The sequence below is a fragment of the Parambassis ranga genome, unplaced genomic scaffold, assembly GCF_900634625.1.
Source record: "Parambassis ranga unplaced genomic scaffold, fParRan2.1 scaffold_22_arrow_ctg1, whole genome shotgun sequence".
NCBI lineage: Eukaryota > Metazoa > Chordata > Actinopteri > Ambassidae > Parambassis > Parambassis ranga.
In genome coordinates, this window is record NW_021144778.1 from 2,269,199 (window position 1) to 2,283,357 (window position 14,159).

At 44.3% G+C, this 14,159-nt stretch overlaps 1 non-coding gene across 1 annotated transcript; it reads left to right on the top strand.

The window, feature by feature from the left end:
* The first annotated feature begins 10,251 nt into the window (after positions 1-10,251).
* On the top strand, positions 10,252-10,324 carry trnak-uuu (transfer RNA lysine (anticodon UUU)). The gene has a single exon. It is a non-coding gene; the product is annotated as a tRNA-Lys (tRNA).
* The last annotated feature ends 3,835 nt before the right edge of the window (positions 10,325-14,159 follow it).

Sequence of the window (14,159 nt, forward strand, 5' to 3'; positions counted from 1 at the left end):
CTTTTCTGAGAGGTGGCCGGTCTTCTTTGCTGCTAGCTCCCCCTCCTTTTGCACGCGAAGAGCAGCGACATCCTCTGGATCCCATTCAAAGATGCACGTGGACAGACGTGCCATGAAGACTCCATAGAGTGGATGAGCCTCTGTTGTGACACCTGCAGCAAATCGGCGCATAAAATGCCAGATGTCAAGGCGCACTTCGAGGTCATCCCACTCTGAAAACATGGCCTTAACACGAGACTGGCCATGCTGACTGCAGCAGTCTCTGTCCACATACATCACTTTTGGGGGCATCTGTCCTGCCTCCCGATAGCGCTTCATCAGGCCAGCTGAAAGACAAAGACAGATGTAATTTTGGCCTTGACCTCATGCAGTCGCCCCAGAACATCCCTGGAGTATACAGCTAACAGCCACTTAGGTTTAGGTATGGCAGGTAAGGGAGGAGGCTCAAGGAACACAGGAGGCTGCACAAGGGAGGGACTTTGTAAATGGCTCACAGGCAGTGAGGTACTGCAGTACACGCTGCGTCCATGCCTCACCATGTTGCTCCATCAACTTCTTGTGAAGCTGAGTCACACTGTTGCCCAATGTCCTCTCCCTCATCATCCTCACCACCCGGTTGTCACATGAGTATCTAATGAAAGACCAGTGTAATAACACAAATGCAGTTTTTGGTTAAACAATAACACAAATCAAAGCACCTAATAATGTTTGATCTTAATTATGATTACCTGTATGTCAATAAAGCAGGAAACTGACTGCGGTGGCCCATATCCAGTTGTCCTAAGATGTCTTCGGACCAGGCTGGATACTTTTTGTGCAGCGTTTGCACTCCAAGTACTCTGTTGCAAGGTCATACCACCCGTCGATGTCTAAGACCTTGCGCACAGTACGATACAGTCCTGCCGCTGTTAGTCTGTGTTTACCACAGTCTGGGCGAACACAGACAAGAGGGAACTGCCACATCTTCAGCGGCATCCATAAAAAAGGGGCCGACAGAAGAAGAGGTCAGGTGAGGCGGGCAGCTGACTGTGAATGAGAGGGGGCTGAGGAGGATGCCACCAAAGCTTCAGCTGGGGCACTAGCTCTGGCTTGCCAGTGTGTAGGTTGGCCTTGAAGAGGGTCTTACGGATCCACTCCTGCTGGAAAGGTGGAAGCTGATCCTTCCAGTGACGAGGGAGCTCAGTAGGTGGCTGATGATGTGGAGGGTCTGGTATTTTTACCACTAGAGGCGGACCAGCACGGGCCTCTGAATGAGCAATGGCTGGAGCTTTTGAAGGAGAAATGCAGAAAAAAATAATATAAGGATGACTGTTGTATTTGATCGCAGTCCACATTCTGCCTGCACAGCATACATTTGGACAAGCATTAATAGATTATGATTATAATTAATAGTTAGACATGAAAAATAAGAGACCACTGTGGTTTCTTATTTTTTCCAGAGCTGTATTTGAAAAGGATTAGATGGAATAGAGCAAGAAAATAAGTTGTGATGAATTTAGTATAAAGTAGTGATGCCCACAGACATGAAGCGTGCACACAGTTGCAGTGATGAAAAACAGTTACTGTGATCATTAAACAATGAATCTCCTCCGTCCTGTTCAGGGGATTAGACAGATAGTGAGTGAGAAAAGCAAGTGATGTTAGTGAAATGTTATCCAATGATTGTTTCTCAACGGGAAACACAAATGAAAACACCAACACCTTTGGATATCCTTAAGGTTTGAAGAGGTGCACTCAAAGAATGCATCCCGCTTGAAGCTTGATGCGACATAATCCTGTACTGTAAACAAAAATATTTGAAAAAACAGTGATTTTTTATTCCTCAAAAATAATACTTCACAGTGTGTTTTCACTAAACATTTTCGTAATATTTGCATTTGTGTCGTATGCCACACCTGTATTCTGCTGTGCTTCATATTGTGACACTGCAGATACCAGCTCCTCATCATCGTCTTCAGCAAAGTCACCCGCTCCAGAAGGGGCAACAGAAGTGCCTGCAGCACAAATAAAAAATGTTATTAGCATTTATTAATAGGTTAATAAAATTATTACTGTTGACAAGACACAAGGACAAACAATGTACGATGTTACTTACCAGTAGGGAAGAGCGGCCTTTGTGCCAAATGTTTGGCTGGGGTTCTGTTGGCAGAGTGCACTGCGGTATCGGGGCTGGAAACAGCAAGTGGATAAGTCTGTGTAGTCTGTCATAATGATAACTGAATACATATACAGTACATGTTACGCAGTTACACTCACAGGGTTTAACTGGTGACATCAGTTTTTTAGCCAGCTGTGAAGGAGACAAATGTTTGCCACGCGCCAACAGTGCTTTCACAGTGCCAGTCTTCCACACACCAGTTTGGATGGCAGCAGGTGAAGGAGCAGACATGTGGGAGGCTGCAGGGGTAGGTGCAGAGGCACTGGAGGCTGCAGGTGTAGGTGCAGAGGCACTGGAGGCTGCAGGGGTAGGTGCAGAGGCACTGGAGGCTGCAGTTGTAGGTGCAGGCTGACATGCTCCAGCAGAAGCCCTTCTTTTCAAGACGTATGTCTTGAAAATAGCCATGTTGGTTTTGGGCCTGGCATCTGCCTTGATCAGGTACTTGATGAGAGCCTGGGCCTCCTTGCTCTGGTCATTCATAGACGTCTTACATGGACGCGGATCCCCCCCTTGAAGTCATCCAACTCGACCATCAAACATCCCTGGTCTCCAGTGTCCCGGCTTCTGCTGCACTTGCTGCTTTTCTTTTAAACTTCTCCAGGTCCTCTGCCTCTCTCTAATAAGAGATGTGTACTGAATGAACAGCTGCTTATTTTGTGACAGGGGGTTTGCCTGCACCGTCTCTTTAGATAGCTGTCCATCAAATACAATGCATACCCCAGAGAGTTTTCCAGGAGCCATCTAAATCTCTGGCCCTGGTACTTCCCAAACTGGAGCTTGCAGTGAGCAAGCACCAAAACTGGTCACTGGGGTCTCCAACCGTTTACACTCACAAAAGTTCTGGCCTCCGCCACCACTTCCTCTTCAGGTTTGGCCCTTCCAGATTCCACATTTTGCGTGTGCATCGCCTCCTCTGATGGCGCCATGAGGAGACGCTGTGATGTAGCCGACTGCCGCTTAAAAACCGGATAAGCATACATTTTCTGAAATGAAAACACAATTACAGCTGAAAGATACCTGTACTTTAGAGTGTGATCATTTAACAAGCTACTTCATTTCCCCACAGGGATTGATAAAGTAATTCACATTACTATGATATGTGTACTACTGTGTCTCCTACAAAGCAAAACCATGTTATTTTCATTGAGCTATTGTATTGTACCTTTATTTAAATATTTGTAGAGGTAAGTTGTTAAAGGGGAGGGATTGTAATAAAACACCCACCTGAAAACAAACCATTTTAACATCATAACATAACTTAATTTGTAAGAGTAAAAAGTATTCTATTTTGATTTATTCTGATGATATTTTGAAAACCCAATGTCTGAATCCTTAACTTTACTATATTAATGTTAAAACTGGAATTTCTGAACTGATCATATCCTACGTTTATAGTTTATAGAGATAGTGAATGACCTCCTGGATTAGCCTACATGTAGGCTACTTTACATCTACAAAAAGCGGTTTACACCATTACAAGGTATTACATGCATATTAGTATGTTATGTGTACATTACATAAAACGAACAATAGAGCAATATCTACCAGTTTACAGAGAATCAATTGCACGTATAGCCTGTTAGCGGGTGGCCATGACAGTGATAGCGATCAATGGTAGTGACATTTTTTGGTCGGTATTTAGAGGTTGACGGGTACGTCGAAGAAATCGTGTGCTATATAATGTCCAATCGCTACATCGCTATGTCGGCCTGTTTTGTTTCTTAAGGTACAGACTGTATCTGAACAGACAATGGCCGATTTATAGTAAATTAAATAAGGTGAAGTAAACTTCATCTTACCGTTTTCCACGAGGAAGGGTCAAAGTAAGCCACAGTGAAGGAACGCGATTGGTTGGTCAAAAGTAAGCCCAGGGAAAGGAACATGATTGGTCAAAAGTAAGCCCAGGGAAAGGAACGTGATTGGCTAATGTGGGCTTACTTTGGGCTTACTTTGGCTCGACTAGCGCGATGCAGTAAGCGCAAGCGAGAGGTAGCAGGATCGATGCCCGCATCCTCCAGCCTGCATTTTAGGAGGGAGGGTGTAGCTGGATGGATGAGGATGGATGGATAATGTAGTGGACTCCCACCCAGCAGATCAAGTCCCAGAGGTTACAGCATCATTATTAGCTGAGTTCCCCCTCAGGGAAGCTGCTGTTTACAAGCAAGAAAACAACAGTCAGCATCATCGTCCATAAAAACACATGACAATAACAGGTGAGACAGAGAGTTTATGATCAGTGCTCCCCCTGCTGGTTAGGACATATGATAACATTTTAAATGTACCAGTCAAAAGTCACTCAGTGGTTTGTCTTTGTTTTTATGACTTTCTACATTGTAGATTCATCCTGAAGACATCAGAGCTATGAAGGAACACATGTGGAATGATGCAGTGAACAAACAGTGTTAAAACCAAGCAGAATATGTTTGATGTTTGACATTCTTCCAAGCAGCCAGCTTTTGCTTTGATGACAGCTTTGCACACTTTGCATTCTCTCAATCTGAACTGAACCACCAATGCTGTGCAATGCTGACATCTAGTGGTGGAATCCCAGGCTACAGCTTCCTCATTCCAAAATCAATCCCTCCTCCACATAAAGTCAGAAGTTCTAAATGTGAGTCATTAAATGAGAGGTTCCAGCAGAAACGTCCAAACATCTGAAGAGAAGCTGAGAAGCCTGAGATACAGGGGCTGCAAGCTGTGCTTCAACTGTTCCTGTTTAGACAATAAGAACAGATCATCAATGTCTTTTAATGTGTACAGTGGGTGCAGGAAGTATTCAGACCCCCTTAAATGTTTCACTTTGTTATATTGCAGCCATTTGCTAAAATCATTGAAGTTCATTTTCATCATTAATGTCCACACAGCTCCCCATACTGACAGAAACACACAGAGCTGTTGACATGTTTGCAGATGTATTAAAGACAAAGTGAAATATGACATGGTCCTAAGCATCAGAGCCTTTGCTGTGACTCTCATATATTGAACTCAGGTGCGTCCATTTCTTCTGATCGTCCTTCAGATGGTTCTACACCTTCATCTGAGTCCAGCTGTCTTTGATGATACTGATTGGACTTGATGAGGACAGACACACACCTGTCTGTATAAGACCTTACAGCTCACAGTGCAGGTCACATACTGGGTGATGACGTCCTCCTGCAGGTGTTACTGTGGAACAACTGCTCTGGATTGGGATGAGTCTGAATAGAACTTTGTTAGCTTTGTAAAGCTGTGTGGTAGTTAGAGAGGAACTGAAAAGTGTCAACAACAAGGAGTTGGTCTCCAATGGAATACAGTTTGGGTTAGGGATTGGAACCCGGGACCTCTCGCACACGAAGCGAGAATCATACCCCTAGACCAACGAGCCATATGTGAGCCGACAGTGAAGAGAGGAGAGCTTTAAATGTACTGCTACAACCTGATTGGCTGCATGAGCAGCGAGGCAGCGCCTGATTGGTGGAGGAGCTGACTAGAGAGCGTGTCAGTGCATCTGTCATGTGACTTGTCAGCTCTGCTCTTTCTGCCTTTTCCTCTGAATCTTTTCATCTCATCAGTGTTCCGCCCTCATACGTCCTGCATCAACATGAAGCTGCTGTTTATTCATGCATTTCTAACACACAGCTGACAGGTCCGTCACTCACCTGCAGTAAGGTATTGGATCTGGACTGGAAGCTGAGTGAGGAGAGAAGCATTCTGAAGGCTTCCAGTGACTGACGTGTGGATGTTGAATCTGTCTGAGTCCAGTGTTCAGCTCAGTCCAGCTGCTGCACACAGTGAGGAGCTGTGACTGCATCCAGCTCAGTCCTGCTATGAACTGTGAGTCTGAACTTTGGGGTCGACCCTGCAGGATCCTGCAAAGGCCCAACAGCCTGTTGCACTGACGCACAGGAAGCCTTTCCACAGTTGAAGCAGGCAGTGTGTGTGTCTGAAGCAGTGTATTGTGTGTATGTGTGTGTGTCTGTATATGTTTGTGTGCATGTGTCTGTGTGTTAGTGTGTGTCAGTGTCTATATTGTGGCCCTGTGTTGGCCTCTCAGGGAGTGTTGTGTTGTTGCTGCTGTCTCTCCCCTGTGTGTGCAGGAGGTTGCTGGGTGGAGCTGATCCTGAGCTTATGCAGCTCTCCTGTGCTGACGAGCTGGAGACGGTTTAAGAGTTCCCAGTCTGTTTGCTTCACTCTCTCTCTCCCCGTCTGGCCTACTAGGAGGGCTGCTCTCTCTCCAGCCTGCTGCAGGCATGGCGGTGTATTTTGTTTGCACATTTCCTTGTTTGTCAATTGTTGGTATACAACTACTGTTCTTTCTTCAATAAAATGGTCAAACGGTTAAAGTTGTGTTTGTCCTCCCCAATTTGTCACACTTTCTGAGCCGGTGTGACAATAAATGTGTGTGCATGTCTGTAAGAGTGTGTGTATGATTGTGTGTGTTGGTGTGTGTGTTGCGTCTATATGTGTGCACGTGTCTATATGTGTGTGTGTGTGTGTGTGTGTGGTCAGCCTTCATCCTTCCTGTCAGCAGAGCAAAGCTGTATCAGTGTCTCATCCAGGTCTCAGCTCCTCAGGCTTTCTTCAGAAGAGCTGTCACTGTTGGAGTATCTGTTGCACAAGTGCTGCACATATCTGATCTAAGTTCTTTCTGAATCCTCACATCTAAAGTTACAGAGAACTTTTACAAACTCCCTTCTTGTTGGCTGCTACAAGCCGACAGCCTCCACACATCAGAGGCCTGCACACCATGAGCTTCCTGCACTTCCTGCTGTTGATGACAGCTCTCTCTCCGATTGGGAGATTAGACTGATGTGACTGTGACATCATGACGTCACTATTCAGAGCCTGCTGTTTAACATGCTGCTCACAGAGAGACAGAAACAGCAGCAGCACTCTGTGAGCCAGGTCCACTCTACTTGGAGGAAGTAAAACGCCTCATTTCATCAAGATGGAGACACTGAAAGAACACAACCAGCAGCTGTGACACATCAGCTTTTCCTCTTAATCTACTCAGTTCATGGATGTTCTGACACACGTCCTGCCTCGTGCTTCAACAGGAAGACTCATCAAGTTGATAGCAGCTTCAAAATAAGTGTGTATAAGTATTAAAACACTAAACTGTGACTTCAGTGAGTCTCCTTTATTTGAACTGATTCATAAAATGATCATAAACACATGACAAATGAAATCTATTCAAACTCTGAAGTTCACCTCATCATATCCCAGTGGCAGACAGAACAGGCCCCCTGAGTGACAGCAAAGCAGTGAGCCCCCTGCTGGTGATCAGCTGCATGTACCAGAAGCAGACAGAGATTTCTGATATGATGTTAAAGGTGTCACAGAGGAGGATCCGACTGTCTGACCTCTGATTCTTCTGTCAGCATCAGACACATCACAGTTTGATCAGTTTTCAGATCACACACAGCAGCATCAGTAACACTGAGCAGACATTACACACTCCATCAAACACACACACACACTGCTCACTTATAACAGGGATAATAAGTAAAGTTCTTTACAATAAATTCACATTCACATGTTATTATCACTTCACACATGGCACAGTATATATGGCAGAGAGTTAAAGGTGGAATATGTAGTCAAGAGTTAATATTAGAGTTAATATTGACACTAGGTGGCAGCACTTCAGCCTCCATCCACTGCTGCACTACCAGCACCACTCTCAGTGCTTTTGTTTCCATTGACTGTACAACATGATTCAATCCATGTTATTTATATGACAAACTATGTGTAGTGTTTCTATGTGTGTAGCTGACATGTTGCTCAGCTTCCATTGGACACATATACTAGATGGAAGCTGCAGCAGGATTGGCTGATGACTGATCACAGGTGTGAACAATCAGCCGGTGACGAGTGGAGCAGGAGCAGCTGCCCATGCTGCAGAGACACAAACAGCAGCAGCACTCTGTGACCCATGTCCACTCTGTGTGTCCTCCAGACAGTCTGGAAACGAGAGGAGACAGAACATTATCATACATGTTGCATAAGAAAAGTCACATGACATGCACCACTGTAAATAAAGGAAATCACATATTTTTAAGACACTTAGAGCATAGAGCCCAAGAAATAATATAATCTAAAGCTATAATCTAAAGAGAGTAGAAAAGTGTGATGGATTGATTTTACCTGATTCTTGGAATCTGTCAAATAGAATTTGTGGGTTTTGTGGGGAAAATTGTGCTTCATGTGAACTGATAAGAGAAGATTTGCCTGAACGGTTGATCTGTGGCCTGCGGCTCGCTTGGCCTGGTCCTGATCGATTGCTCATGCCTGCAGAGACAGGAAAGGGGAGCTCACAGGCGATTCTTCATTCTGCATAAAGCTGCCAGACAGGAAGAATCGCATGTCAGTGTTATTATTGACAGCTCTTCCCTTTTCAGGTAAAGAAACTCTTGTAACTGTGGCCTTATATGATTAAACACTTTTGTTAGTTCCGTTAGTATCTTAAGTGACTGCAGACAGTGTTGTTAGATTTGTTTATGTTTTACAAGTGTTCACAAAGCGAGAGAAACATGTAATAGCATGTTGCTAACAGACGCTAATTCCATGTTGTCTGTGTTACCTTAAAGCTAGACTCATAACCAGAGAGTAAGTACGCTTATATGAAGTTATGAGGTTAAGTTGGTTACATGTGTGACTGTGAAATGAAAATGCATTTGTTTATTTCTGAATGGAATGTTATTCTATTTATATTAGTGCCGCATTTTCAGCTAAACCTTTATTTTACTGATTTGAACACATTATTTTGAAGACTAACCTGTTTAAGACAGATGAAGATAAAACCGAACATGTGTATATGTACATTTCATGTACTTCCAGCACTTGTACCTCTGTACATAATTATTTTTGCTGAATTCTGCATAAAGCTGCCAGATAGGAAGAATCGCGTGTCAGTGTTATTATTGACAGCTCTTCCCTTTTCAGGCATAACATTTTGGAGGCACCGCTGGGATGGATGTGGCAAGGACTGGCTGTTTCAGATAGACGTCCCTGATCATTATCCAACCCCTCACATCTTCAGCCGGAGTGGACAGAGCGCGTGGTGATTGACCGACTGTGCAGAGAGAGACCCGCTTGCAACCTGAGGTCAACTTTGAGTGCCAGGAGAGCAGCATTGTCTATTCTTCCCAGGAAAAGGTTCTGCACCACACTAACACTGCCCACAACCTAGAAAAAAATGGATTCATCAGACCTGGAAGCTTTGAAGTTAGAAGTTGGTTCTTCCTTGTACACACTTCCAAGAGACGCTTTAATTGAGCTTTGTGACTTTTTAAGTATTGCTGGACCAAAGCATGGGAAGGTGTCAAGCAAAAGCCGTCCCTCTTATTGACAGCTCTTCCCTTTTCAGGCATAACACAAGACCACTTGCCTTTTGTTTTGTTTAGTCTGCACCTGTAGACATCAAAGGGCCACACATGCATAGTGTTGTGTTTAGCTTTATAGAAAAGGTAAATAAAGGTAATAAGTATGTAAGTATGTATTCTTTATGTGTATAGGACCACAAAGTTGAAGCCCATGCGGAAGTGTCAAAACTTGTAATTCACGCCGCAACTGCTGGGGGCTGGCTCCAAAAGCGAGTCATTTCCCATAGACTCCCATGTAAAAATGGCCGACATGTTTACAGCCTGGTACAAAAAAACCACTCTGGTCTCAGATGATAGGTTCTCTTCTAGTGTCAATTGTACAGGGGGGGGGGGGTGAATGTTTTTACAACTCACTCGTTTCAATGGTATTTTGACTTAAAATTACGCCTAATTATGGGCGTTGCCGCTTTGAGTGACAGACAGTTGACGTATCACAACGTGAGTTTCCTGCTTCCACGATCGCCCGCCCCCCTAAACCCCGCTCGTGCTCCCCCTTCCCTGTCCATATTTGGAGTTTTGGCGGACATGACGCTGCCAACATGGCGGCGGTCATCAACGTCCTGGAACCTCCCACCGAGCTCTTCAGAAACAAACGGGTGATGTCACGGAAGCTCTGTCCATAGTTTTTACTGTCAATGGTCTGCACACACAGGAAGTTCATCCTTAATGATTGCTCTCTGTTTCAGTTAACCTGTCCGCACAGAATTAGTCTCTGAAACAACATGTAGAGCCCGGATAGCTCAGTCGGTAGAGCATCAGACTTTTAATCGGAGGGTCCAGGGTTCAAGTCCCTGTTTGGGCAGAAAGCTTGGTGTGTAGCAGCAAGTAGGAGGCTTGAGAAGGAGGTGGAAGTGCACACATTCATTCAAAATGGCTACCTTACATAGCTGCTGCCTCTCCTTCTCCCTCCATTTTACACTTACCCCACCATACACCTCACACCAAATGCAATACATATGTACATGGAATTCCTTCTTATTAAAAGCTAAAAGCTTTAAAAGTTTTAAAACTCATAACTATAATTGTCCTTCAATCAAACGATACCCTCCCCCCCTGCACCTATTTCCTGAGTGGACTGGTCCGGAACTATAAATGCCTGCTTGTTACAAGAGGGACTCTTTTGACTGTCACCCCTGGCAACAACAAAAGGTAAGAGCTCACACACCATCACACATTAACAATAAACAATCATTAAAAACCCACAATCCGATCATTGTATAGTCAATTCAGCATCTGGTTCTTGTGTCTTACAGATAATACCTACAGCTAGTGATGGGTTTTCAAGGCTTTGTTGAAGCTTCGGCACCTGATTCAAGAAAAAGGTTCATTACTCGAGGCTTCATTGACACAGTGCTGGAGTCGGACATCTAGTGGTGAATAAAATGAATTGCGGTGTGTGTTATTGGTTCATGGATTGTTTGGGATTTGGATCTCCATGCACATGCACACTAGTGTAGTCTCATTCGACCACACTACATGGTTGAATGGTTTCAGGCTGACACAATAAAACACATTAAACTTTCAGTTTCACTGCACGAAGTTGTTATACAAAGTGACATTTGAAGTCAGGGTGTCCGCGGGGTCTTAAAAAGTATTAAAAGTTGATAAATCAACTGTGGGAAAATGAAGGCCCTTAAAAAGTATTGAAAAGTCTTAATCCCCATTTCATGAAGTTTTATTGTGATTCAAGCTTTGACTCCAGAAAGTTCCATGAATATTTATTTTCCTCTTTGCAATGTCACCCGATGGGGAAAAAATATCTGAGTTCGTGCCGGTGCGACCAGCTGTTAGAGGGAAATACATTCTCTGTGACTCTCCCTGTGTCCAACAACAGACACACGTCAGGCTCATATCATGGTCTGAACCAATCAGAGACGGTGAAGGGCTGTTGACCTGTTGTTTCTGTTGACAGCAGGACAATGATGCTGAGGCAGAGCGCGCTCTGGGCTGAGGCCTTAGCTCGGCCATGGTGCCTTCAGGGAACATCGGACGTGTGGTCAGTTAAACTTAACATGCGCTATCTATCGTATTGACGTGACTGGCTGCAAAACACTGACACCAGGCAAAGTTGTAGACAGTGTCGCATCAAAAGGGAGAATATTAATAATTTGTGGAAGCGATAAGACGCTAAACACATCATGCAGGCCTCCTGGCGGACCCTGAAAGGAACTATCGGCTGGCTGTCACTCTCTTCCTGCTCTGTGCACCAGAGAAGTAATAAGCGTCAGTGCTGAGTTACAGCAAGAATAAATACATAACATCATCAAACATGGCAATTACTGCAGGTTAGATTTGCTAAAACCAACAAGGGCAGCGATGCTACACAGCCAGTTAGCACTGAATCTTTATTATGACTCTTCAGTGCATTTCCTCTGGTGTTTACAGAGCGGTCTGTGCTCCCTACAGATATTCAGCTACCTCACATCACCAGACACCTACCTGCTCTACTTTAGTTCTCATGAAGTATGAAAAGTCCGGTCCAAACGGATCTTGTTCTTATTTCTGCCACCTCAGGAACACGAACAGATTTCTCTGTCCTCGTGGAGTATTTCAGGCTTCTGTCACGTCACTCCGCCTCCTTCATCTAGTCTGCGTTCACTCGAAGCCACGAGTGAAGCTGAGTATAACTTAACTACCCCCCCCCCCCCCAATTATTTGTAATTATTTTTTTGGATATTAAATAATAACCCACGGCCCTGCTGTATTAATGTATTACATATTATACTAATGTGGATTTTTTTGTACAGTTCTGATGACTGTGGAACAGGGTAACCACTCTGCAGTAATTCTTCTCACAATCAATGCAGTTAACACGTCATGTGTAACCAGTTCTAACAGTATAAAAGTGAATTACAGTATAATAATGATGAAATCTGGACCAGAACCAGAAGAAACCAAATTGGACAGGAGCCACTGTGCTGAGCAGCAATAATGAGGCAGACACAAGAGGAACAGTTGAGTAGCCACTCTTATATTATTACAAATGACAAGATCATTTGTCTGGTTTGTACAAAAATATCAAATAACTCAAAGAGTTAGGAAAAGAAAAAGAAATAGTGTGCACACTATAAAAATGACAGATTTCCCGTTGGGGCCCTTAAACCAAAATCACAATGGTCTCAGGTATATGGGTTGTAGAGTTACGGCAGTTCACCTTGTTCCAAGGATGCTTGTTCTGTGATGTAAGTGTGAATGGGTGTGTATACGTGGATATCTACTCGGTGCTGGAATCTCTTCAGGGGACTTGGCTCGCCATCGGTTTCAGCACAGATGTTGGTCCTGGACAACATCCGTCCTCAAAAAAACCCTGACCTACAGACCAGGTCAGAAAATGACATTCAACACCATGAATTCTCAGATGCATCATTCAGGACATCAAATGTCAGAAACATAAGTCTTTCCATGTAACTCTGACATTAATCTTAATCTCTATTCAAATCTCAAATCTAACTTTCAGTTGTACAACATTCAGTACATCTAAGTATATCATTTCTGAGAACTTGGCATTAAAGTGCTCAAACATTCACTACTGTTCATGTGAGCAGTGTTTCAATAATAACCATTAACATTCAAAATATGATTTATCATGACTATGAACTATGAAAACAATGTGCCAATAACAGAACATTACTCATCCTGAGTTCAGGTTTAGAGGTAGTATAAAAGTGTGCTTCACACTCTATACATCGGACTTCAGACACTGCTCACAGTCCTGCCACCTGCAGAAGTTCTCGGATGACTCTGCCATTGTGGGCTGTACCAGCAGAGGTCGGGAGGTGGAGTATATGAGTGTGGTGGACAGCTTTGTGGAGTGGTGCGGACAGAACCACCTGCAGCTGAATGTCACAAAGACAAGAGAGCTGGTGGTGGACTTCAGGAAGCACCAGACACTCCCAAACCCGGTCAGCATCAAGGGTACCAACGTGGACATTGTGGACAGCTACAAATACCTGGGTGTCCACATTGACCACAAACTGGACTGGTCCACAAACGCAGAGGCAATATACAGGAAGGGACAGAGTCGCCTGTATCTACTGAGGAGACTCAGGTCCTTTAACGTCTGCCAGACCATGCTGCAGATGTTTTACCACTCGGTGGTCTCCAGCGTCATCTTCTACGCTGTAGTGTGCTGGGGCAGCAGGATGAAGGCGGCCGACACCAACAGACTCAACAAGCTCATTAGGAAGGCTGGCTCGGTGCTGGGAGTGGAGCTGGAGTCTGTGGTGGAGGTGACGGAGAGGAGGATACTGAGGAAACTCCTCAGTATTCGTAACAACACGTCTCACCCCCTGCACGACACACTGCTGTCCTACAGGAGCACATTCAGCGGTAGACTGAGACTACCGAGGAGCAGCACAGAACGCCACAGGAGGTCCTTCCTGCCAGTGGCCATCAGACTGTATAACTCCTCCCCTTTCTGTAGGGAGAAGCGCTAGATAATCATGTCAGGCATCACTGTCATTCCCTCCACTTGTCTATATTTATGTTTACTTAGCACCTTACATCTCCATATTTGTATCCATGTATCATATATTGTGCTCATACTGAGTACTGTACTCTTATTTTGGATTATAGTGACACTTATACTTATACTCTGTACTTAACTGCATGTAATGCAACTTGATACCTCTGGCACA